Genomic DNA, 27,567 nt, shown 5'->3' with positions numbered 1-27,567 from the left:
ACAATCAAAAGGGAAAGTGACAAAACCACAAAATAGAAGAACGTCCTGTTCTTTCTCTAGACCTTTGTAAACAGTTTGAGAAAATACCAAATTATGCATCTTCGTTTATTTATTGTTTGGATCACAAGCTATCAAAATATTCCATGTTTCAAAAGTTTATTGAGCTGCGGAGAGTGTGAAACTGCTACCAGTCACATTCTGAATTTTTCTTATAAAACCAGATAATATCAACAGCAACAAATGATTAAGCAAAACTGAGAATTTCACCCAGGGCAAAATTTCTCCACAAGTTCCCAAAAGAACAAAGATTTTTGTCATGGGCAACAACTCAGTCATTTTACCAGACAATGCAATTATTCTGTGGCAAAATCTGATAGGGCATTGCTCTGGAATGGAGAAAAGCTGGTTTTCTTTGGTGCTTAGAAAAATAAATATGTAAATTAACTAACAATAGGATTTTTTTGTTCTATGTGTAGAGTTATGAGGCTGTGTAGCAAAAAGTGCTTTGAAACAAATCCCTTTTATCAGAAATACAGTAGTTGATCATCATTAAGTCCTACCATGGTAGCAAAAATGTGACCAGCTTTGGCTGGTCTCTGAATATTGAATAAATTAAGTAAAGCAAATGGTGCTATTAATGAAATAGCACCATGGTAATTTTAGATATAAATAGATCACTTCACAGTGCTATTTACTTATCATTTAGAAAAAAAAATGCCTTTGCATGGCATATAAAAAAATTATTTTACCAAATTTTTACAGGTTGAATTATTTAGAGGCAAAGAGGAGTTAGAAGGCCCTGGGAAAATCAGGAAAGCTTAAGATATTGTTTTTCTCAACTGAAATACAGAGTCTATGCCAGAGCAGGGAAGGAATCTCCACAGCCTTTATTTAGTGTCCTTATAGACTAGACAGTTCTAGTTTATATAAATGTTGACAGCACTTGTTGACAATAAATAACTGACAGTTAGCTTTCCTCAAAAACACAAATGTGCATTGCAGCATGCTTTACTCCACAAATGCATAAACACTAAGGAATGAGGGGTACATAGAAGAATAATTCCTTCAACTGTTTCTAACCTTTCCTGCAGTAAGGACACTCTGAGATGCCTCTGACAGTTCATGTGTTTTGTGGAGTTCTGCACGTCTCAGCATTGCAGCAGATGAAGCTCAGCATAGAATCCGCTCAGAAAGAGTCCTTAAATTTCCGTCATTATGGGACAAGTTAAAGACTTCACTGCTTTTCAGAAGAAAGAAGTTAGTTCTTCAAAGGCACTCTACTGAAAAGAGAAAGGAATATAAGAAAGTGTGCAGTCTTACATGATATTGTTAGAGGAATCTTTCCACACAGAGATCTTAACATTATTCAGCTACTCTTTACACTAGAGGAACTCCACTGAGGTCATAAGCCTAGCCCAGATACAACAGCAATAAAATTCCTGTGTTAATAAAAGAGCAATTCTCTGAACCTGATGAAGTTCCTTGGCAGAGAACTGAGGAAAGTGAAGGTGTCATTGTGTCCTCTAGTCCTTCTTATACCTGAATGATATTTGGTGAAATCAGAGTTTGTGGCTTTAGGTTGAATATTGAAGCCATGAGTAAGTGGTTCCTATTTACTTGCTTATAATACAAGCAGGTGTGCCATATATTTGTTTATGGTCTTCACAAAACATTGTTTATACATACAAATTATTTATTCATGCACAGTATTACATACATATATATATATATATATATATATATATATATATATATATATACAAATGCATATACATATATCACCAACACATACAAAAGCTCAGTCTAGCTCTTATTAAGTTCACTGGAAATGGCATCAGACCTTGTGGAAAGAATAGCTACCTACATTTTCTTTTCAGTGACTGCATGTACACTATGATCTTCAGTTTTCAGATATTTTAATGATGATCAACACTTCAAATAATGTCTTTGTAAAGCTACTCTACCTGTTTGATAAAACACACTGTACAAACAAGTCTAGTTAATTGTTGCTGTGAATTAATCTTTATGCTTGCTCTAGTAAAAATCTGTCTTGTTCAAGCACAACAGTTGTGGATTTAATTAAATATGTTGCTTAGTGAAGCATCTGTTTAAAACATTAATAAATGGCAGCTCCTCTGAGACCTCTGTATGTAAAGGTTTTTCACTTCATAACCCAACCTTAAAATGTGCTTTAGAAGTTATAAACCATTAGTTCATCCTTTATTATGGGCAGATTTTTCATAATTAAAAAGTACTTCTTCTCTTAGTCTGTTGATCTTAATTGATCTTAATTTTTTTTAAATTAAATTTTAAAAAATCAGGGATTCAAGTTTTAATCTCACCTATCAATAGTAATGCAGAGATACTCCAAAAAGTCAGAGGGGCATATTCCTTTTTTGCTGCATTTGCTGAAGTGCAAATGAATATTACTCCCTTTACATCTCCCAAGAATATACATTGTAGGGGGCACCTCACTTCCCAGACCACATCCTAGCAGAGTTAAACTGGGAGTGCACCAATATGAGGTTACAGTGAGGAAGAGTGAATTGCACTCCAGCACCTCCCTGCCATGGCACAAATGCAGCAGAATTGCAAATGAACTTCAGGAGATTCACATCAAGACATGAGGTTGGTCTGAACGCAGAGCAGAGCCCAAATCCTGCATTGTAAATCTGCTCTTGATGAGTAAAAGGAATGAAGGGGATCCTGAAAACATAGGAACCACTGAGAGCTATTTCATTTTAAGAGCAACCAAGTAGTGGTACAGACTGATGGACTTGGGAATACAGGAATTTTCTGGATTGTAGTAGCTACACACATCCGCTGCTTGCAGGACTGTCTGAAGATGACTTGACTGCAGACTAACCCAAAGAGATTCTCAACTCAATTGCCACTAACCTGATTTTGTTTGGGAAGCCACTAAAAAATAAATGGATGTAAACCATATTCTGACATTACAAGGAGTGTTCCAGACCTAATTGGAAGTAAGAAACGCAGATATTCCAGGTCTTTGAAGCACATTCAGAGGAGAAGTGAAGTTGGAATTATCCAGAGCTGTTCATGTGCCCCAAGTTATGGTCCAAATGGGTCCCTAAAACGTAACAGTAGAAATGTCTGAATAAAAAAGGGAAAATTCTTGAGCCTCCCAGGCTAAATTTAGTGGCATATTTTGGTAAAAACATTCATGCTTAGCTTCAGCCAACACAGTACCCTTTCTACACTCAAGTCCTTCCAAACATCTGGATTTCCTAGAATGTCTAGCCTTCCAAGTGTTTACTTGTAATGCTCTTCAGGAGAAAGACTGTCTTTATTTGTGTTCAGTATAGCATTTGTGGCTGTCTTTCAAAAATAGGAAGGGGAAAAAGATATAAGAGGTGTTCAAACTCTGCTGACTCAAAAGCCAAAAGAGTCAAAGTGATAAATGAACCTGCTTTTGCTAAGCTCAGAGAAAAAAAAATTGGTGGGCAGCTCATACTCATAGGTGAAAAGAAACCTTCTTAACAGCTTAAATAGCAAGTGAGTAATCTCTTTTATGAGATTTTTTTTCTGAGTACCCAAATTTACCATGAAAATGTCATTCCACTAAATGTTACAATCAAAGTGGACGCCTGACCTCTCATTTCTTACAGAAAAGCTACAAATGTATTTAGGTCTAGTGTCAGAAACATTCAGACAGCAAATTGCTTTCATTTGAACACTAGCCAATCTAGACAAGGCTCTGCAAAATGATTTTTCCACATTTTCTCTGCTGTGGAAATAATGATAATAATTTAATTATTTGAAACAGTTAATAAATACTAAGTTACTCTGAAAATTATAAAACTATGAGACGCTCTGGACATATTTTTCATTGTGTATTTTTTATATTCATAAAAAGGACCATAAAGCATGAATTTCAGATTCCTCTTAATTAATTGATAACATTCTATTTGAGGGTAAGATGGGGCTTTGAAAAAAGAAAATTTTAATTGTTCAGTGCTTTGGGGTATTTTCCATGCATGTCTTATAGAACTAGAATAATACCAAAACAAATGCCAAAAAAATACCTTGAAAAATTAATGTTTTCCATTCTCTTAGTAATACATACTTTTTTGACTGGTAGATATCAAATGGCTTTACCAATGAATGGAATACAACAAACTTTATTTTACAAACAGGAAAACTGAGGCAAAAGGATATTAAAATGGTTTACCTGCAGTCTTCAGGAAAATGTGAAGGAGCTTTTCGAGATCCAGCTCAGTGTTATTCATCATTGGTCTATTAATTGCTGCTGATATTTTGTGCAAATCAGCTAGTACAACATACTCAGCCATGGAAATAACACAAATCTTTTATTTTCAGCATCAGACAATACCAAAGATATATTTATTATATGAGAATTTAATCTGAATCTTAACACATTTTCCATTGTTAAAATAGTCTTTCATAAGGTCACAGAATTCACGGTAAGATCTGATCTCTAATTAAAAGACTTTTATAAAAAAAAACATACCTTCCTCTGAGAAAGAAAAAACCAAAACTCCAGACAGCATTTTTAAGATGTTTTACAATTCTGACCTCAACAAAAACAGAAACTCAATTTGTGGTGAAAACCTTTGATTCCATTTTGGCATTTGTATTCTGGGAAGAAGGGAAATGTATGTGCTTCCACTCTTTTATACATATAATCTTCCTATCCACTTTGCGACTGGAGTATCATCTTGGATTTTGATTCTCACTGGATATGCCTAGGCCAATCTAGGCTTAAAATTCAATTCTCTAGAGAATTTTGGGTTGTAATGCAAACTGTCTAGCACCATGTCTGCATCTAGCAGGCCTTCCCTGCTACTCATAGCAATGACCACAGGGAATGTGTGAGCAACTGCCAGTGACAGAAGATGGTGCCACTGAAGCCATCCCCTGGCACAGTGGAAGCAAGCCAGTAGGCTGCATGAGCAGTTTGCTGTGCACCTCTGCTGCCACCAAGAAAAAACTAACTGAAAATATGAGATGGTTTTGTTGTAAAACTGGGGACAAAACCTTCATCACTTGGAGGATATGCTAGCTCTGTGGCCAAGCAGATGGTACGGCTTCTCCTCTGAAGGCAAGAATGTGCCATGGCACAGGCAAAGGAGAAGTCTCAGATTGCTAAAGAAATTTAGCTTTACCCTTGGGAAATGTAGGGTTTACCCTGGTACTTGGACAGCAATGAAAACTGCCCACTCAGCACTCCTAAATGCCACTGTTATGTCTGGCATTTGGATCTGTGATCTATGAGATTTAGGTCTTAGAGCTATGACACCTATTGAACAGGGCCTCCCTGGGCCCTGAGGATCAACATCTCCCATTCCTCACCTACACAACAAATTATCTGGTCCCTACACAGATCCAAAGGGCTGAACACTTTGCTTGGACCTGTGAAACCTTATGCTTTTAATAGTGACAGGACAAAAGGGAGTAATTTTAAACTGAAGGAGAGGAGGTTCAGATTAGATATTATGCAAAGATTCTTTACTGTGAGGATGGTGAGGAACAGATTGCCCAGAGAAGCTGTGAATGCCCCATCCCTGGAAGTGTTCAGGCCAGGCTGAATGGAGCTCTGAGCAACCTGGTGTAGTGAAAGGAGTCCATAATCATGATCTTTGAGGTCCCTTCCAACCCAAGCCATTTTATGACTCTATGTGAGAAACATGTCTATTTTTTTTTTTTTTGCCTGATTCAAAAGCCTCCATAGGCAGTGGAAGTGTGAGCATTCAGATCTTAAAAGTTTGTTTGTTTGCTTTGTAATGATTTTCTAGAAGAATATTAAGGATCTAAGGTGCAATTATAGACTACTTCTGTTTTTAATTGAAGAAACACAACATCAAATCATTCCCAAAGTAAGCTTCTTTTTCTATGTGAAACAAATGGAAAAGTCTGTTATTTAAGCCACAATTAAATATATACTTTTTCCTCACATATAATTAGATTCACAGCATGGAATCTTTCACTTATCCATAAAGTTTTAGAAAAAGTAGAGTGCACAAGATCTGCTAAAAATACTCTAGAAGAAATAATCTTTAAATCTTCTTAAATAAACCTCAAAAGGACCGCTGGAGAAACAATTTATCACTTTTGTGGATAACTTTAAATTTGACTGTTGAACTAAAATAAAGAAAATATTCTTTCATATTTGCTGTACAGCAAAATGGTGTACAGAACTGGTTGGAACCTGCATTTTGGTTCTTGCCCATCTATTACTGAAAATTTTCGGTGTTGTTTTCAGTGGAAATAAAAACAGCTACTCTGTCACAGGAATTACATTTGTACGGAAAACTGCCAGGACTGATCTAATACTGATAAAAAACAAATATTGGTGTGAATTTATGGACTAAATTCACAGCACAATCTCACAGCATTTTATCCAAGATGTAGTTTTATAATTCAGAGGAGACCAAAGCCAGTGACTAAATAAATATTAAATGCACTGTATTTTACAGGTCACAACTAAAGTATGTTGGCAGACATGGTCAGTGATGCACCAACCAACTTTGTCTAAGCACTCATACATGATTTGGGAATTAAACAGAGAGCAGCTTACTTTTCAGTTAGAAACTTCAGGAGACCCTGTCATAGTCATTCATTCGCACCTCAGTAGAAAAGTGTATGTCTGGTGAACTCAGTGCTTTTCTGATTGTTGTTCTTTTACAAGTGCCAATGGATTGTTGGCTTCATATGAAGTTTTAGTGAAACAATTAATCTTTTTGGAGATTTCAGTCCACTTTCTGATATTTTCAGAAGTACTAGCGGTGAGGCATAATTTGGAAAACAAAATGAATTCTCTACCAGACTGGCTTCATGCCCTACCTTCATTAGAGCACTGGGACCATTTTGCTTCCTAGAGTTGCACTTTGAGAACTGTGAGTATCTCATTACCCCGTTACCGTCTGGAACACCCTGTGTGCAGCAGAGGTTAGAGGCAATGAGTTATGGTTGGAGGTGGAACACAGACCAAAGCAAGGGAGACAAAATTCAGTTTTAAGCCAGAATATCCCTTTCTCTGTCACATAATTTGATATACTATTTCTTTAATCCACATGTTGCCTCTATCATTCAGGAGGTAGAACAATGAACCATTGGTAGAAGGGATGGAGTCCTTTGGGGAAAAATTATTTAAGAAAGCCAAATAATTCTCAACTAGTCAGCAAGAGTAGAATTCTGGCTAAAAGAAGAGCAAAGTGTAAGAAAGAAAAATTGTCATTGGCATGGATACAAAGAATAGTATTTGCATCACATTGTGTTCCTGGAGATTAGGACTGGAAGAGATTGCTGGGTTGTTGCTTCTTGCAGAAGAAGGGCCATAGAAATACATCTAGTTATGAAATTAATCTAAGTGACTGTTTTTCTTCACTGTGTGAAGTAAAATCAATGGTGTTTCATGTTTATTTGTGTTCAAGAAGGTTAAGTATATAGAAGTTATCGACAGTAAATATTGCATCCACAGAGACTTGATCACTGGATTCCATGTGTTCTATATAGAATGAAATAAATTAGGACTGTAATAACTGGGGCCATTTACTCCTACTCAGTTCCCTTCCCACACAGATTTACACATGCAAAGACTCCTTTCACTGGCAATGCAGCTTTGAGCATGTAGGCAAAAGTCCCCAAACATAGTGAAAGAACAGAGGGAAAGACAGAAAAGATGGGGTTTTTCTGTGCTCTTTACTTCTTTAAGTGGCTATCTATGTGATATGGCAATTGGCAAATATTCCTTCAGCAGGACAAAACTGAGTAACCACCTTGAAACCCCTCTGCAAGAGGATACCACCAATGCCATAACACTTGTGGAAAACAGTATCAAAGAGGAGGTCACTGTGCCAGGGGGTTGCATGCATTTGCCCTGTGGGGTTCCTGCCATGACAAAGAATAAAGACTTGTAGGCCAGACAGGAAACATTACACCAAACACTTGGTAATTCAGACAACATATTTTTGCATTGTTTGGGACTATCAAAATAATATTCACACCACAGCTGAAATGTAAGAGATATGGTATTGAATATTTTTGACATTTATTTTGGATCATGGTAGTGAGCTTACTGCAGCCAAGCCCCCAGCAGCTAAGCCCCCCGCCAATTGACTTCTTCCCTGGCAGGATGGGGGAGAGAATTAGGGCAGAAGTGAGAAAAACTTGCAGTTTGAGATAAAGACACTTTAAGAAGTGAAGAAAAAATGAAAAAACCCAAAAAGTGATGCAAAGACAATTACTCTCTACCTCCCATCATTAGAACAAGGCCTGGAGAGTCTTAGAGCAACAGTTTCTTTGGAAAAAATCCCTCCATTTTATTGCTGAACATGACCTTGTGTAATAGGGAATGTCTCTAAGGTCTACCTGGATCAGCAGTTGCAGCTGAGCCCCATCCCAATCTGTTGTTCACCCCCAGCCCATTGGCTCATGAAAACCTTGATTCTGTGCAGGCACTGTTCAGCAGTAGATAAAACATTTCTGTGTTATCATCAACACAGTTTTGATCACAAATCTAAAACACAATACTACACAGGCTGCTATGAAGAAAATTAATTCTATCCTAACTACACCCAGTGCAATCACAAAAGATAAGAACTCAACCAAAGTTCCTATTTTGCCAGAGAACATCAAGCATCACACTTAAGTGCAGCATCACACAAAGACCTTCAGATGCTGACAAGATTTTCCAAAATCATACTTACCTTTAAAAAAATAACTTCTTATTACTTTTTTTAACTTATTTTACTACAGAATAAGTGGGATTCAAGTACTTGCTTCTTGTTCAGAGAAAGAGAATTGAAGGCTGGTAAGTTGATTCAATATATAAAGATATTCATGATCACCTAATCTGTGTGTTTGTTGAACAAATGAAAACTGTGGAAAATCAGCAAATAACTTCATGTGCAGCTGTGCAGCGCTGAAGCAGTTACACAAAACTTCACAGCTAATATATCATGACTGATAAGCACAGAAAATGAAAATGAACTTCTCATGGTTAGGAAATCCTCCTCTATGATTGTCTTCCATTAAAAGCAGCTGAAACAGAAATTGCTCTCTTTTAGGAATGTACTCTTTCTTATTTGACATCAATTACCTGTCTGTCTGTGTATACGACCCCTACCACCAAGCACAGCAATGCCTATTGTTACCAGATGTTGCTCTCAACACAGGTAGTGTTAGAGCATTTCCGTATTCACGACAGAAGTGAAGAAGAGAGGCACAAGTTGGAGTTAGAATCACAAGAAGATCAGTTTCTTTCCTACCCTAATAAGTTTCTTTCATTACTCTTGCAGTGCCCTGTGCCTCTGTCACAGCAGACAAACCCAGCAGAGTAAGAGAACTGGCTGACAGAACTATTTCTGAGAAACCTATATGATATCTAGGACTGTCAAAACCCAAAAATACTTTTCTGTCTAGAGTTATGTCAATGCCAGGGCTCTTGCTGGGAAAGTTCTGACATTTAGAGAACCCACCAGACATTAAAATCGTGGTCTGCTGAGTCAGCACAAAATGTAACTCACCAAACATCCTGTTCAGACATCCCTAAAGTGACTAAGGATTTCGTTTAGAACACGTGAGGCCAAGTTTCCTCATCATCCATCCCTGCATTGGGACCTCTTTCCTGAAGACCATAACAGTCCAAAGATGGGAGCCCTAGAGTAATGGGAAGGAGAGTGTTTCCAAATACGCCTCCAAAGTGAAATCTCCAAAAATCTTGTTGCTATTGGAAAACTACTGTCATGGCAAAAGGACCCATCTTCTGACAGGGACTGGGTGACAGATAACATACCCTTGAGAAAATATGAAATATTTGTCATGTTCACATTAGTTTCTGACCTCTTCCACTAGCAGCAGAGCACCTTAAGAATGACCTTAACCAGCCTAAAAGCTATACCAGAATGAGGTCATGACCAAGTAGAAATGGTGTTCCTCCTTGTGAGTAAACAGCTCTAGTATTTGTCCTATCCCAGCTGCCAAATTTGGCAGCTGTCCTGAATTGCAAGTTCCTATTCAGATCCTATCATCTCTGTTACTCCACACACCTTCCCTAGAAGTTGTTTCCTGAACTAGTCCAGGATCCTTCTGTGGAATCTCTTGCAAGAGCATCCAAGGAACAGGAGTGAAGTGCTGGTGAGCTCCTTTATTAATTGCTGCATATGAGTAGATGGAGCACAGGTTTTGTGCGGGATGTCAAGACTGGTTGCAAATGGGATAACAGAGATAGAGCCCGTTCGTGGGACCAAGCTCATCTTGAAGCTGCACCCTCACACCTTCATCCTTTGCTGACACAATCCTTGGACTACATAGCCCCAGACACAAGTTTAGAGTGAGACAGTTTCTGCTTGGTTTATTAACAGAACATGTGCAAAGGGAGAGCTGCAATCCAGAACAACCACCCCACCCTCTACCCAAAACCCCTCACTGCTTCTGAATCCACCATTCTGGTTGCTAAAGGGCACACAGACAATTTTAAGAGGTCATCTTCAGAGGAACAGGGCATGGCTAAACCCATGTGCCTGGAAGCTGCTGTGTCCTTACGAGATTCAAGGGGCTGCTGGTGACTGGGGTCACAAGACCTGTGATTATCGATCTGAACAGCGTGAGCGCACTCCCTCATTTCTCTCCTTTTCTTCTTGTGGCCAGGCAGCCCCTCTCAGCACACAGACCTCCTCCTCCTCCTGATTTGATGGAGGTTGGCATCCATGGCACTGGATATGCAGACAAGCATCTGGAGCAGAAACTCAAGAGAAAACAAACTTAGTGGGAAACCACTTCAGCCTGAATCATGAACTCGAGTGGAACAGCTGAGGGGGCAGAAGAAATTGTTTGATAATGACCACCCCAGGAGTGAAAGCCATGGGAAGTTAAAGGTTCTGTGAGAAAGACAGTGGCATTTCTTTCTCATTTATTACTGTTGAATTGTTTTCTTTCTGGGGCAGAATGACCTCTGCTGTTCTACAGACTGCACTCAGGCAGAAGCAGGGAACCTAGGCTCCCATGAGAATTTCCTAAATAAGCACCATAATTACTTGGGGGAATAAAGATGAGGGCTGGTCACAAAAAAAAAAAAAACAACAATCCTACATTTACATTCATTAAATAGTGGTCAGGGAGATTTTGAAGTTGTTACAGAGAAAGCTTTGAAAAAACAGCAACTCAGTGCTCAGGATCATGGCTTGCTGTTGATGTTCCTGTGATGTGCATGCTCTGTCCTGTGCCCTGAACTCTACATTGAATGGCCACAATCATTTCACTATTAATTCTTGATAATGGAATTAACAATGAGATATCACTAGCCCAAGCCTCAAAGACCAAGATTATTCTGATTTAAATGAAAATTGTCATAACACAGCTACTAAACATATTGGTATTCAGCAGTCTTCAGAAGCCTCCATTTAAAATGTAAAGCTCTGGTTTAGCATCTCTGCCAATGACACCTTCGATAGGATCAATAAAGAAGCAGAAATTGAGGCTGTTCAAATGTCAATCATGCCTTTATTGTGATTGACTGGGAAGTGTCTAAAGTTTTTGAAAAGCATAGTAATTCATTTCTGATACTCATAAAATTACATTAAATCCTCCCAAAGCAGAAAAGGTAGTATATTAATACACTGTTTTGAACACTTCCATTCTTTTCTTAGTCATTCAATACAAGACCTTGTAGCTAATCTTAAAGTATTTATGTAAGTAGGTACAAAAATCATAATTAAAATCACTTCTCAAAAGTCTAAATTATTATTGGTTTTAATCTTTTAAAGAGACAATTTAATAAAATAAATGAAGGTCTAGTCATTTCTGACTAAATCTGCTAGTATCTGGCCAGTCTTGTTGCTCATTTTTCACCTTCTCCAATACCCTGTTCGTTACTAATAGCTCATATATTTGCTGTCAGCAAAACTTTGGTTGAATGCAGCCTGCAGCCCTAACATTTTTTTAGGACAAATATTTTTAGTTATCAATTAATTTTCATGCCCACAAACCCCTCAAAACTTCCTCCTTCAAAATCCCAGCACTGTCAGGGAATTTTGAAAAATGGAATTTTCCTTAATATTCTTTAGGTCTTGCTATGAAAAGTATGGAGCGCTTACCAATGCAAATGCAAAATTCCCTTGAGAAAGTCATAAATTCAGCCATAGTATCAATCCCAAGTACTTTGAAAGTGAAATATAGAAGAGGTACAGGAAACAAAAGGAGTGAAGTGACAATTGTCAATAGTATAACACCTTTACTTTTTTTTTAAACCTGTATCAGGCTATGTAATTCAGATTCAACATAAGAGGAGCAGTAGAGAAATGTCAGATATTATATATATCTATATTTATTGTCATGTTTTACTTTGATATGCCAGTTTTGGGGTAATAGACAGCAAGCACTCTGGCCTAAGCATTTAAGACATGGAATATCCACATGTATCTATTGTTAGTGCACAGATATTTGAGGTAGAAAATCTGAGTTTTGGAACAAGAACAAAGCAATAAGATATTCTTTAATGGCCATACAGGAAGCCAGTGGCAGAGAAGCAGATATTCTCCTAAATATCTGCTTACTCAATTTTCCACTGTTGCTATACAGTTTTATTTCTCATGTTTTCCCCAAAGAAGACAGAATTGGAGAATAGCTCAGTTGTACTATCAAATATTGGCTTTCAACAGTACTCAAGTCTCTTTTCTTAACTTTTTTTCATATAAATGTAACAAAATTATTTAAACATATCCTGAAATGCAAAGCATTATCAGTTTCAAATTTTTTTTCAAGTTATCTTTGATGTCTGTGACCAGAACCCCAGTGCTGCTGCAGCCATGGCTTGAAGTACTTTCCCCAATACTTGTGCCATTTCAAACATTCCCTTAATATTAAAATAAATCAGGAGGTATCTAATTGTCCTGGTTTTGATTTTGTTAACAAAATGTGAAAGATTAAAACGGAGCAAACCCTTTGTTATAGCCATAGTAGTACCAAGGCTTCAAAGATGACTTGGAAATGAAAGGCTAAAAAAAGTTAAATATAAAGTACAATATTTAAAATAATTTCAGGACGTCAGTGTCCACTGAACTTAAACAGAGTTTGGTGATGACTTAACTCCTCATAAAATCTGGGCCAGTCTGAATAAAAGCATATGAGGATTCTGCAGCAAGGCCAATAACAAGTATGTGTTTTGTTGCAGTATGTATCTTGTAAAGGCACTTGTACCCATTTTAATGCAGCCAGCAAGTCCAACAAATTTAAATTCACTGAAGACAATCTGAATATTTACCTTGAATTATGTTCTTTGCTCATCCTGTAGGGGCAAGAATCAGTCATTTCAGTACTCTCAGTGTCCATCCTTGCCCATTTCCACTCCCAGTCACAAACAGTCTGCAGGATTGTTTGACTGCCTCTGTTATTGCTCAGGGAAGCATCTGGTTCACTGAGGCAAGACTTCTTGAAAGGGAAATCTATTGTCACACATAAAAGGAGCTTGTTCATTAAAAACAAGAAAGATTAGTATCTTCTTTACAGGAATTAAAAGGAAAACAGGAACACTCTCTATCCTTTCCCTGGCCTGGTTGTCAGATGATCTCCAATGCTTGATTGTATGCAACTTAATCCTGTTCACAAGAACCAAATTTAAAACTATGTAAAAGAACCAAAGTGTCAGGTTGTCACTACAGATGCAGTTTGTATTTGAGTTGGTTCTGATGGCCTTTCTCTCTTTGAATGAATCAGTCAGAAAACAGGCACTCAGTTCTACAAGGGGTTGATGATATTAGAAATGTAAGGGAGATTTTGATGGGCAAAATCTGAAGGTTTAGCTCTGCAGTGTGATAGTCTGGGCTTTTATACTTTAGCTGTGCTCTTAGGTTGGAACTCTAAGTTCAGTGAAATGGATGAAGATTATTGAGATGAGGCCAGCTGGGACCCCGAACATCTAGAGCCAACTGTACATTTAAGCAAGTGCTGCAGATACGTATGTCCCCAAACATGGTGTGTTCTAAGGTACCAGATACATTATTAGTAACAAGGAAATTTTATTTTTCCAGTCAGCTGTGGAAAATCTTACACAGACTAGCTTTTTGAGAATGAGAAAAGAGATATTCACAGAAAAAAATGTTCTTCTCAGGTGCTGCAGTCACTGACAGTGCGCTTGACTCATCATAAACAGCCAAACCTTTAGGATATAGGCACCCATTTATTACAAAGGGGTGATTAAGTGGCCAAGATAGTCTCGAGACAGGGCAAGAGTCAGGTATTGTGTAAGTGAAGTGCTAATTTCTTACTGGACAATCTGAGTCAACAAGTGCTTTTAAGCACCTGTAGACAAATGCTATCTACGGTGGTGGTTTTTTTTTTATATATTGATACTTTGATGTTAAAATGGATTTTTTTAAGGACACCATTTCATATTAGGAAAATCTGTTGTTTCTGTTGGTATCCATCTTTAACTATTTACATGGCTTTTTGCTGGGGTCTGAACATCCCTGTCTGACTTTACAATCAAATACTCAGTGTTGTCACTATACTGCAAAGGTTCCATACTGTTTAGCTCCTTATTACAAGAGTTTCATACCTCCTTGATGTTTCTCATAGACAGCTCCTCTAAGCACTGGCTCCTCCTTCTTCTCACAGTATCCAGCTAACTCTAGTTCCCCCTCAACCAACCAATCCACTCTTTTATAACACTCTTCTTATTGGCTACAGCTGTGGCCTGTTAAGGTCAGGCCTGCTCCTAATCTTTAATAATTAGCCCAGCTACAACTTCTTAGGGGTAAGATTACTTTCTAGACTACCTTTATTTTCTTATATTCTATCCCCCTACACTTGGCATCATCTCTGAAAAGCCAGTGTGTGGGTAGCATCAATCCTTTTCTACATGTAACATTTCTTATCTCATAATCAAGGTTGAGGTTTGGAAGGAGCAGTAACTGCAGGAAGAAAACCAAGTCTTCCTCATTAAGCAAAGACCCTGACTCAAAGCTTAATGGAAGAAATGATAATGTCTGACTCCCAACGGAGGAACTGCATATTAGAGGAATAGCAAGCAGAGGTATCATCTTCTTGCCTTTTATCATTGAAGAAATGCTGTTATGTTTCGTGCAAAGCTGGTTTTATTAGACCATGTCAGAAACTCTAGAGAATAATTTTAAATACTTGCTATACCCTACAAGAGCACCTAGCAAAATCTCTAGCAAGAAGCCAGATCTGTATATTATGTAGGATCTTTTACTGTATATCAATAGAAATTGATAGAGATGCTTATATTGTACATTGTTATTACAATTTTCTATTAAACTAGCTACTCTTTCTTTCATATCACTTTGTGATCTGCACCAGCATCAATAATTGTTTCCAGATGGGATACATGTGGTTATTATGAAAAGCAACTAACTATTTCAAAGCTATTTAACTTGTTTAGTCTTTTTCTTTCCACCTGTGCAACTATTAAATCATAGAGAGGAAAGGAATTCCTCTCCTCTAAAATTTTCCTTCCTTGAATCATAGTAAAAGCCCTGTTATGGTTTTTGGTTTGTTCAGTGCTCTTAGAATTCATAGAGTTCTCACAGAGGCTTTTAAGGTGGAGTCTCCTCCCATTTCTGTACTCTCTTTTAATAAAGTAGGGCACATGACTTCACGTAAGAAGCAGATTTATGCATGGTCTTCTTTGGTAACAGAAACCACTCAGGATTTACAAGAATTGATTTTTGAGAGACTTCACATTGTAGTGGTAGATAGAAAGACAAATGCTGAAACTGTTCACAGGAGTTCCATTTAATGCCAGTATTGGGCATTGATGGGTGATGGGTTTCATTGCCTGTGTGAGCTTCAGCTGAGCAACTAAGTCCTTAAATGGGACACAGGGTTGCAAGTTATTAAACATCCTGTTGCATACTGTAAATACCTCCTTCTGTCTTCTCACCATAAATAAAGTGGGAAAATAAAAAGAGTTATGGAAGATTTTGCACTTCTCCTTACTGTGGCTACAGACCAAAGACCTTACAGGTGAAAGACTCCATATACTACCATCAATCTCTGGAGTCATCTGTGAAGAAGGACACAGGATGACCAATTTAAAACCACACATTTACCTGTCAAAACCTCAGCAAATCTATCATAAGTACCAAGCTGACTTTAGCCTACTGGTAGCTGTTTGTTGTAAACAAGAGTGTTTGGGGTGGTCCTGAGGGACACCTGGCTTAAGTTTTGTGTTGTATTTAATCCAACAGCATGCTTCCTTGTAAATGACATGCTTGCACTTGCAGGAAACATTTAGAATTTTTGCTAAACAACACAAAGTCTGCATGTATTTCATGCATTGAAAGGTGAATCATCTGGAATTCGGTAAAAATATTGGATTTCCTTGATATTGCTAACAAATTTCTAATCATTTCATGATGTTTAAACATTTGCAGGAATATCATATGTGAGTCTAATTGACAAGTCTAGCTCATTCAATTAAAGTTAATTGAGCTCCTTTTCTAAAGCCAGGTAGATCAGGTCCAACACTAATAAAAGTTGACTATCATTCCTGGCGATTATTGATTTTTTCAAACAGTGCTTGAGTTAGACAATTTTTCCTAGAAAGCATTGCTTTTTTCCTGTTCATTAGTATAGTCCATGAGTTTTATATCCATTGCCTGGGTAGATAGCTCTTTTCTACCTCTTACCTTTGGTACAATACCTCAGAAGACCAAGAAATAACATGTGGCACTTGCCACTACAGAAACCTACACTTGCTACAGAATTGAGTTCCTTGCTTGAAAAGCAATTAGGTTTCAATTCCTTGCTCTACTTTTGACTTCAAGAACAATGTGCTCTGTTTACCTGAGGAGAGGTAGGGAATCCCCACCCCACCCAACAGCTATTTGTGCTCACAGTTCACTGTTGTGTACAGAGGTGGAGTAAATTCCTCTGCCCCAGGCACACATCTCTCATACTTAATCCACTCTCTTGTCTGGGCAAAGATGTATTTTGACCTTCCTCTGTCCTTCCATAACTGTCTGTGACAGCATATATGAAAGAGAAGATTTGTGAACAGATGGTTTGTAAAGGCTGTGGTCCCTGACACCTGCCCCCATCCAGCCATCCCTTCCTCCAGGTGAAGAGTCAAGGAAGTTATTGGAGAGGCTCATGTTGGACAGACAGACACAACCATATGTCCCCAGTGTTTAACCTGCAAATTATTTCAGATTCTGAGCCAGGCTGCTTTCCAGCCCCATAGCATGACAAGACTGGGGTACGTCCCATCCTCCCTGTCCTGCTGACGTGGGAAGGAAGTTCAGGTGTGGAGTCTGAAGGGAGCTGTGGTCTGCAGTGGGACAAGACTCCTGCTGGTGAACTGCTGGGAGCACCAAACCTCAGAGCAAGAAGCTGGTAGACAAGCAAGAACTTGAAGTCTGCAGTATGCCAAGGGCCTTTGGTGGGAAGCTGAGCTCGTTGACTTATTTCAACAGATAAAACTCATTTCTCCTTTCTTTCCTCAGAAATAATTTGGCATCTTGTTTTGTTGGAATAGGCCAATGACACTTTGCTACCTCAAAGGGTGTTATGTGGGTGTACTTATGTTTGTAATTGAGGTGGGGCAAAATTTTTAATGAATATTACATTTGCCAAAAAATTCTTGGAAACCAAAACCATGTAAAAAAATTGACTGAAATTAAAATAAATATATATAACAGGGAATATTTTGAAGTGCCAAGAATTTTGCTTTGACATTTTTTATTAAAACATTTGTTTTTTGTGTCAGACAACATTTTAATTAAAGACAATGCAAAAAATTTAAATCACTGAATGAAAAATACAGAATATAAATATTTTTGAAATATGTAACAGAACAAAAATTATGGGCTGAATAAAACACGTTTTGAATTCCTAAAATCCTAATAGGGAAGGAGTCTCTACTCTTCTTTCCCCAAGAAGAGCTGCTTTCATCATCACTGATTCCCTTATGTTTTGGCAGATATGTGAGCCACCAGACTGAAATAACCCATTATTTGCTCACCTATGTACATAAGGCACTTTGAAACAACCAGAGTATAACTGCTAAATTTAATTTATGTGTTATTAATCACTTTGTTCATTCAATTTACAGCTGAAATTATCAAACATGAATTGCTATTATTCTTTATAGGAACTTCCTTTCCTAATAGCTTTTATTAGACACTCAAATATGGGGGATAAAATGCAATAAGTAATAGTAATCAAATGGCAAGCTCTTTGGTATTGATTTCAGTGCAAGTGTAAATATTCTTTTACACTTATAAAATGGGAAAAAGTATGAAGAAAGATGCTGCAAAAAGAGATGAATTTTGAGTACAAATATTATGTCATTACTATGTCAGAGGCCTCTCCACACAGCTTTATGACCCACAATAACTCTACTGTTTGCTATAAAGACTCAGCTATGGACAGAAATGTCCAGCTGAATGGTAATAAATGATTAAAGAGAAGTTCTTGGTCTGTGAGGTTTATTTTATGAATATCGTTCATAGTGCTAACAGTGATCCATAGAAGGGAACGAATGAAAAAATCACATAAAATTCTTGGCAGGTCATCTTTGCAGTGGGGAAATGCATTGAATGTAAATTGAAGATGAGCAGGTAGGTGACTACTGGAGCAGAAGGAGAGCAGCTGCAGTGCTGGGTGGAGGGCTTGCCCATCAGAGGGATGCCAGGGGGATACTTGTGAGACTGTCAAGAGGCAGAATGCATGTACCTTGGATTGGGGAATTTTGTCTTCTAGTTGGATCAACCACTGGCATATGCCCATAGCTGGAAAGCTGTGAGATATCTGTTCAGATGTATTTGTATCACTCAGATAAAAAATACATCAAAGTACCTATATCTTAATACCACTTACTTTATCTACACATGCCATGAATTCTCTCTCATGTTGGGGTATAATTCAGTCATAAATTTCCAGTTGAGGTTTTTTTCCCTTGGGAGAAAATGCTCCCCAGGCCTCATCCTTCCAAAGCTTCACTTCTGCTAGAATAATCTGCTATCTTGCTCACTCTTCTCTTGGTGGAAGCAATCACCCCCAGCAGAATGAAGCTCCCTTCATCAATGATACTGGTTTTCAATGCTTAAGACAGTCTCCTCAGAAGCAGAAGGCAAAGGATTGAAACTTGCTTCACTCTGGAGTGAAGAGACCCAAGTATTCACACCTCCTGTGTGCAATAACCTCTGGAGTCTGGCATGAACAATTCTTGTTTTGCTGAATTGTTTTTAAAAGAGTTCCTTGACACAAGTCCTGGACAGATTTTCGATGTTTGTTGGGTTTTTAAAATTTGTTTTGTTTTTTTCTTGTTCCTCTCCCTCAAAAAAAGTGCTTGTATGTCCTTGTGAGATCTGACTTGAAGATTTAAAAATAGTATCAAATGTCTTAAAAAAAAATGCTCTTTACCTGAAACACAATGAAAAATATTGTCTGATGTTTTTTTGGTCTGGTTTACACCAGAAGCCAAAGAATCAGTGATATAACTGGTGTTCAGATGTAAGAATTGAATTATATGGACAAGAAGTATACAATAAAAAAAATTGTAATACTTCCCTTTTATATTCCCATAAGCAATAAAATAATTTTGAGAAATATCATCTAGTGTGATTCTGGCACACTTGGGCAGATCAAGATTTTGTGCTGGAAATATGTTCCCTTTTTTAAAACAAAACCAAACCAAAAAAACCCTCTTTATCTGAAGGATGAATGAGCTCCTTTAATACATTGTAAATGTTACCCTGGCTGTGATCCAAGGGTTGTGATGTGGAAGGAATAAGTTGCTTAATTTCTGTATTTGAAGCCTTTGTTAAAAAACGTTTTAATCTTTTCTTGACTCCACTATAGTTTAAAGTCTGGTTTAACATTCCAGCCAGGCCACAACAAAAAGCATCATTGTTTGACATGCTTTTCCTACAGAGCCTGTCAGATGTGCTGCATTATCTAAACAATGTTGGCAGCAAGTACACAAGTAGCAAGTGTGAATCAAATCAAAGATGTCCTCAAATCCAGACTCCAAGCTTGAGTGTTCCCAGACTCCAAGGGTACAGCAGGAGTATCAATAAGCATAACCAAAAATAATCTAATAATTTGGAATTCAAATCCAAAACTTGATGGTTTCCTACTAGTGAGGAATAACCCTCACTCTGTGTTTTCATCCCACACTAGAACCACCAAATTAGGAACAATTTAAATTTGTTCTGTACCTCGAACACAAAAAAAGGGGTTGTTCATAGGAGAATATTGTCTGACCCTTGCTGAGACACACGAGTCATTGCCAGTGCACAGAACAAGCAGGGAAGCTGCAGCCCTGTCTGCTGATCCCCTTGCACTGCCTTCAGCCTCACCTTCCAACCTACTCTGTCCTGCTTGGCAATCTCACAGTGCACTGACCAACTTGCTAAAATCTGCCTGCTCAGCTCTTTGGGCAAGGTTTTCCTCACCTATTTCCATCTAAATGAATTAAGCCAGCAAAAATGTCCTATTTAAACTTTGAAACTGGTCTGACTCACAATGAGTAATGTGCGTTTGGGAGTGATTGTATGAACAGTTCAGCCTGAAGGTCTGAGGAAAGCAGTAGAGAGAAGCCAACTACATTAGGTCTGTGATGCTATGAACAAAGGCATCTTCCAAGTAAGGAAAAGTACTTATGAAAGAACTCAGAATATCAGTAACTTATTTTATTGCTGCATCATTCTTACTTACAGTGTATGATACTTTGAAGGAGATTCTTATTTTTCACAAATATGATTTTGAAAGCATACCTTGATACAAGATACAGTACTCCTAAAAGAAGTTTTAAAGAACATTTGCTTCAGGGAAAGTTTCACTAAAAACCAAAATCAAGTGGTGAAAAAAAGATTAAATATATTCAGTGCAATCAACTAATACTAGTAAATATGAGTTGTGGTTCCATATGTTTGACATGCAATAACAATTAGTCTGAGGTTCTGTGAGAATCTTAGAACTCTTTCTGTGGGAGGTGCCACCATATAATACAGAGATTAAGGGACCAGGATGTGGTAGATGTTAACTGAAGATTCCGGTCTTTGCAATATGGTAAAATTAGGTTCAGCTGTGTGGCCTTACAAGGGATACAACCTGCACTTGATTTCAGCACTCCAGCACAGGCCAAGCTGTGCCTCAGCAGCCTCTGTGAAAGAAGGGGATCTTCCCTTTCCCACCTCATTACTCCATGTTGTCAAATATTTTACTTTCTGCACTCACAAAAGGAAACCCTAATTAATTGACTGCTATACAGCATTTTGCTACTGTGACTAAATTTAGGCACAAGTATGAAAAGGTCTCATTTTGTATTGCCTTTTAGTATCATTCCTCAAAAGACATCTCTCACATTTATGTTTTGTATTTTCTTTTAAACAAATAAATACACTTAATATCGTGGATTTAAATACACAACACTAAATTTAGCGAGATTCTATAACTTGAGAGGTATTCACTAAAAATCAGAAACATGCCAAATTCAGTTATTCTTCAATGTCAGGTCTGCAGTCTTGTAAGGACCTAAAAATAAATTATAGAATAATTAATTACTAAGCAATTTCATTAAACATTGCACCTATAAAACTATTTTTGTCATGTACATTTAAAACAGCACAAAAAAATTATATTAATTCACTGAAGTTTGATCAAATGAGGAAAAAATGTTTTCTTGCTCTTGTATGAAATTTGATTTTGTGCCTAACAACAACAACAAAAAAAGGAAATAAAAGGAAAAGAGATAATAATGCTATTTTATGTGGGTTTTGAGGAATTGAAGGACTAAACTTCAAAATCTTCTCTGTTTCTTTGGTGAAAAAAGCTGTCTCAGATAGCTAGGAGGAAAAGAAAATATTCTTATTAGCACTAAGAATAAATTTTCTCATTTAACACGGATTTTCTAATTCTTATTTATCTTCTTAAATTTTAACTCTATTTTGTTGTAACAATTAAATGTATCAATGGAGATATAAAAATATCATCATGAAAATGGAGAAAGACACAAGAGAATCTCCAATATGATATAATGGAAAAAGATTACAGTGTGCCAACAGCTGTGTATGTATCATTTCATCTGCTTTATGAGCCAGACAGCAAGGTTTATCTTTGTAAGAATTATTGGTTTTAATTAAAACACTATGGTAGAACTAGATTCACTTATGGCTGAATCTCCTTATTTAATACTGTAATTATTAGTTTCAATGTTATAAAATATTTTAATTCTGATTTTCAGGGACTCTGTATTTCAAATTACTTTTAAATGCGAAATTTTATAGGAAGGAAATATTCCCTGTAAGAGCAAAGTCCACATGAATGAATCAGGACAAGACAAAACTCAAATGACAAACAAATTACCTGAAGAATAGAAATGAGGCTTGTTAATGTTGTCAACCTGAATAGTTTTCTTTGAGGAAAAAATATGGTTGACCATTGAATATAGATGAAAAAAAATATTTCCAAGTTCTTATTCTACCTTTGTGTCAACTCATAAAGAGAATAAAGGCTTGCAACTTTGCTTTCCCCTAACTTTGAAATTTTAAAAAGGTTGTATTTCCAAGAATTTTCCTAAAAATAGAAATGTGATTTTTCTTGTCTTCAAATGTGCTTTTCCTCCCTATTTTTTGCTAGAACTTTCCTTAATCTGGCATCATACAAGAAAACCAAAACTAACCAGAATCTTTACAGTCAATGACTAAACAAATGGGCTTCACATGATGGATCTGGAAGAATATGTCACAGAAAAAGCTGAGTTGGAAGGAACCTATAAGGATAATCAAGTCCAACTCCTGGCCCTGCACAGCACCATCCCCAAGAGTCACACCATGCACCTGAGAGCATTGTCCAAATGCTTCTTGAGCTCTGTCAGGCTTGGTGCTGGGACCACTGCCCTGGGGAGCCTGTCCCAGTGCCCAGCCACCCTCTGGGTGAAGAACCTTTCTCCAATGTCCAACCTAAACCACCCCTGACACAGCTTCAGGCCATGCCCTCGGGTGCTGTCACTGCTGACCACAGAGATCAGTGCCTGCCCCTCCTCTTCCCTCTCAAGAGGAAGTTGTAACTGCAATGAGGTCTCTTCTCAGTCTCCTCCTCTCCAGGCTGAATAGACCAAGTGATGATCTCAGCTGTTGCTCATACAGCTTCCCCTCAAGGCCTTTCAACAGCTTTTCTGTCCTCTCTTAATGTCTTTATTATATTGCCCTGACCAGAACTGTACACAGAACTCAAGGTCCTTTTATCCCAGAGCAGGGGATGCTCTTCTAGGTCTAGAAACAACATTTTCCTACCATGAGCTGTATGTCATCAAGTGAGAGCACACACAGTATGCAAGGACTGCAAATGCCAGTATTACATCTGTGGTACTTCATTCTCAGAGTTATGAAATTTTTATTTCAGGCTTCCTTTGCTCATCAGAAAAGGACTAAACAGATGAAGAATGCAGCATGATCAATACTTTAGGCATACATTGCCAACTGTGACATCTGCACACAACAGTCATGAACAGAAAGTTGTCAGTACTCTTCCGACCCTTCTGATTCTGGAAGAAAGACAGTGAAATCTTGTACCACACAAACTCCTCTTCCTCCCCATCACTACACCTGTATTGAGCACATACCTAACACTCAGTTTCTCTCTGTGTCTGTCAGCCTGGGCAGAAGAGGAAGACAGCCTGCAAAGTCTCCTTTCTTCCTAGGCAAAAGTCAGCAGTGGGGCTGATGACTAAGTACCTGGAGTATTCATGTCCAGCAACCATTAGAAGAATCTCCTGTTAATTGCTTGAGGCTGTTATGTGTGATTTCCGATCAATATTCCAGCTTCAAATGATATTAGTTAATTGTGACCAAAAGTTATTACTTTTTTACATGACTATAAAATACAGATAATACATCTGCTCTCTTAGATGGCATCTCTAACAATTGTCATTGAGCCGTAATCCTTTATTGAAAAGTCTGTTCAGAATTTAATGAAACCTGTGTAAATTTTTAAACTGTAATTATTTTAATCTTGCTTCCATGGCAGATTAATGAGGAGAATTTAATATCTTTTCTCACTGATCCCTTTTAATTTATTCCTACAATATTTATTCTCATTCTGTTTTAAGGTGTCCAGAAATTATATTGGATTAACTCAGCAGATATAGAAGAAATCAGGTAACTGCTTTGAATCTTTTGATGTTGTGTTAAATTGCCTGATCACCAGCAGTGACCAGATGATGCTTTGTTTCTCACGTACTGGCAAACTGGCAACATCTACATGTCTTTCCAAAGTCAGTTGAGTTTTTTTGGGTTTTTTTGAGTCACAATCCAGTTACACAGCATAATCTTGCTGGCAGAAGGTGGCACAGGCCTCCACAGCCTCTGAGGAATTTGCAGACCAGAGCCTTGATCTCTTTCAGCCAAAAACTTTCTTCTTCACTGAAATCAATTTTTTCCCTGCAGTTTGAAGGAGGCTAAAATTTCTAGAATAGGTCATTAGAAGCCATAAGTAAGGCTGCAATTTTAAAAGTGAAAAATACATCTAGAAATGTCACAAAAGAAACTCCTAGGCAGTAATGGCTTGAAAAAAAAATCTTAGTCATAAGAGAGTTAAATAACTCACTTTAAAGTTAATCTTCTGTGATTTTAGTGGGAATTAACATATTTCAGGCTTTCCATCAGTACCTAGCACAGTAGAGAGGAGACATTCAGAGTCTCCCTCCACAGGGAAATGTTACAGAAAGGATATGCAAAAGTCATATTTGTATTTTGATGTGTATCAGGAGGGCAGCTTTGCCAGAAGTGAAGAACTCACCCACCTGTTTTGGGAGCTCACTGATGCCCATCTGGTTTTCTGGGAATTTCTTCTACATGGGCCAGTTCTGGTCAGGCACCAAAGAGGCAGACAATCAAGATTAACCTGACTTCTCTCAGATAACATCACACTATCTACATGTATATGTATCTTTTAGTGCCTGTGCTTGTGAGGCTTGCTGTCTATTGGACTATATCCATAATTTTTGAACCTGTTGGCCAAACTCAGTCACTGAGGAAAGGGCGTCAGAGATAAAATTCCACAAGTTTACCAAAAAGACATTGCTGCCCAGAAGAAAAAGCACTTCTTAGCATGCTCCATTTAGGAACAGGCTTCAGTTGAGCTCACACCATGGGAGATGGATGGCCTAAATACCTGCAATGCAAGAAAAACTTTTAAATGGGGCTTACACTTTACTAGGCACCGGAGAATCCAACTGTGAGGCACAAATCCATAGGAAACCAGGCTTCATTTATTCTGCTCACTGCACAGGGAGCTTCTTGTTTGTACTAAAAGCAAGGATGACTTTCAGTGTAGTTTCACTTTTGGCCAATATTATTTATTTATACCTCACTACAAATGTGAGTGGCATTTTGCCTTTTCTCCAATGTTTCTGTCTTGAAGAACTTGGCCTACAGGCCAAAATGTTGTCCTCAAATTCACTTGCTCTAGCAATGGTTCACTGTTAACTTGATACAAGTTAACAGAAAAGTCTTTCTATTGAAGTCAGTCAGAATATGTGCCTTTCCCTGCCACTGTGTGATAAGAATTCATGATGAGGATGTGTGGGAGGAGATGTCTGATCCTCCAGGTTCTGAGCTTTGCACAGAGGACTCTGAAACAAGTCTGAAAGGCAACTATTTTGAAATCATAAACAATTTGTCTTTAAAGATATTTGGTTTTCTTGTTGCACGAAGCCCATCTTAAATACATATTTGCAGACTTTTAGACATTTTACAGAAGGAAAAAACCCTCCCAGAAGAAAGCAACACACCCACCCCTGAATTTGTGGGTTTAAAACACCAAAGGAAGTGTGACAGAGCTCCACGTGTTGGCCTGAGTGCTTCCTTTCTATGCAGGGGTCGATCTTGCCAGATGCTTGGTGCCCCTGATGCACTCAAGCTGAAGGCACTTCTCCTCTTGTCTGATGCTCAGCACCTTCACCAGGACAGGCTTTCTGCACAGTTTTTGTCTAAGGTAAACAGACTTATTGACTAGGCATTATGTATTTTCTCACTTAAGTAATAAAAAGGCTTGGTCATTTTGCAGAAGATTTGAAATTAGAACAGCTGATGTAACAGCACTTCTGTGTTGTAATAAAAATGAGGGGTATTATTATAAATACAACAGCATATTAACCAGTGCTTTTATGGTATTCATTTCAATTGCTCCATCTTTAAAATTGTATTTCCACTGTTACTTTAATACAGGAGGTAAATTTTCCAAGTTCTCACACTTCCATCTTCACATTGCTCTGTCACTTAAAATCATTTCAGGGCTCTTTTGTATGGAAAAGAGGATATACAATATTAATAAGTATGCCAGCCATAATGTTTCAGTAGTAGGAGCCCTTGCATGGAGTTGAATATTTAAATATATTCTAAATATACTGCTAATAGGCTCCAATTAAGATGTGTGAGAAGCATAGTGTAGGTAGATCAGAATATTCCTAATGTGTCTTAAATTTACCAAGATGAGTTTCTCTCAGTGTTTACTTATTAGCCTGGTTAGCACAAAAGGCAAACTCCACTCCTCACTTAGATACACCACATATAATAGTATGCCCAAGCTAGGGGGAAAGGTGTGCTCTGACCACATACCACGTAAAAAAACATAGAGAATCCTAGTGAAGATACAGTTTTCTCATGTTTGAACAAACTGAGAAGAACACTGAGTAGGAGTTTAGGGATTTAATTTATCAGAATTTAGTTAAGTTGCACCTTCAGTCTTTAGTACATGTTAATGGCTATAATCTTGGCCAATGTAGGACAAAAATGTAGTTTTTATTCCTACTGAAGGCAAGGACTCAGAACAGTATAACAAGGTTGCTTAAGTAGCACAGCTGTATCACTGTATACAAACAAAAGACCAAAATTTTTGTATGTGGTGTCAGTTTAGCATCTAAAGCCAACTTCTGCTCATCACTCAGGTGTTTAAGAAATTCTTAAAAAATTAGGCACCTATACTTATGGACTGATCTTTCTAGTTTTAGAAAACTAGCCAGTTTCACTAAGGAAGGTTATGTCATTTGTGAAGATGGAACATATTTATACAGGCATATATGTTTATAGCTATAATTAACTATGCTTATGGCCATAATTAACTGCAAGAAAAAGGTGAAGAGAGAAGAAAAAGTAACACCCTTCAGTTCAGGAATTTCCTCTTCTGAGGCAAGCACCACGGAAAGCCCTGCGTTCCACTAGCTCTTCTCACCTCTCCCCTTTTTTTCAGAGTGGGAAAAGGCAAGGCTGGTATTACTTCTGTTGTACTTATGGTTAATAGTGTAACAAAGCAGTTTTCTATTAAGGTTCATCTCCTTTAACCATAGGCTTCACCTGGCTATCTAGACTGCTTCAAAGACAAGGTACTTCCTTCATAAATGCTTCTTTCCAATTGTATGTGCTCTTTGGAGTTCCTCAGCTTCCTGCAGTGTCTGCAGAGGCAGTCTGAGCAACAGACTTTGACTAAACCTTTAAAAAAATCAAAATTAAGTCAGATGAATTACTGACCCAGAACCTGAGGAGCAGAGGTGAAAGTCCACTGACATAAATGGCTTATAGAGGTGTTCTCTGGAAAGTGCAAGCAGTGTTTGCCAGTAAG

The sequence above is a fragment of the Agelaius phoeniceus genome, chromosome 1 (genome assembly GCF_051311805.1).
Source record: "Agelaius phoeniceus isolate bAgePho1 chromosome 1, bAgePho1.hap1, whole genome shotgun sequence".
Classification (NCBI taxonomy): Eukaryota; Metazoa; Chordata; class Aves; order Passeriformes; family Icteridae; genus Agelaius; species Agelaius phoeniceus.
The sequence above is the reverse complement of the archived record's forward strand: the minus strand, read 5'-3'. Positions refer to the sequence as shown.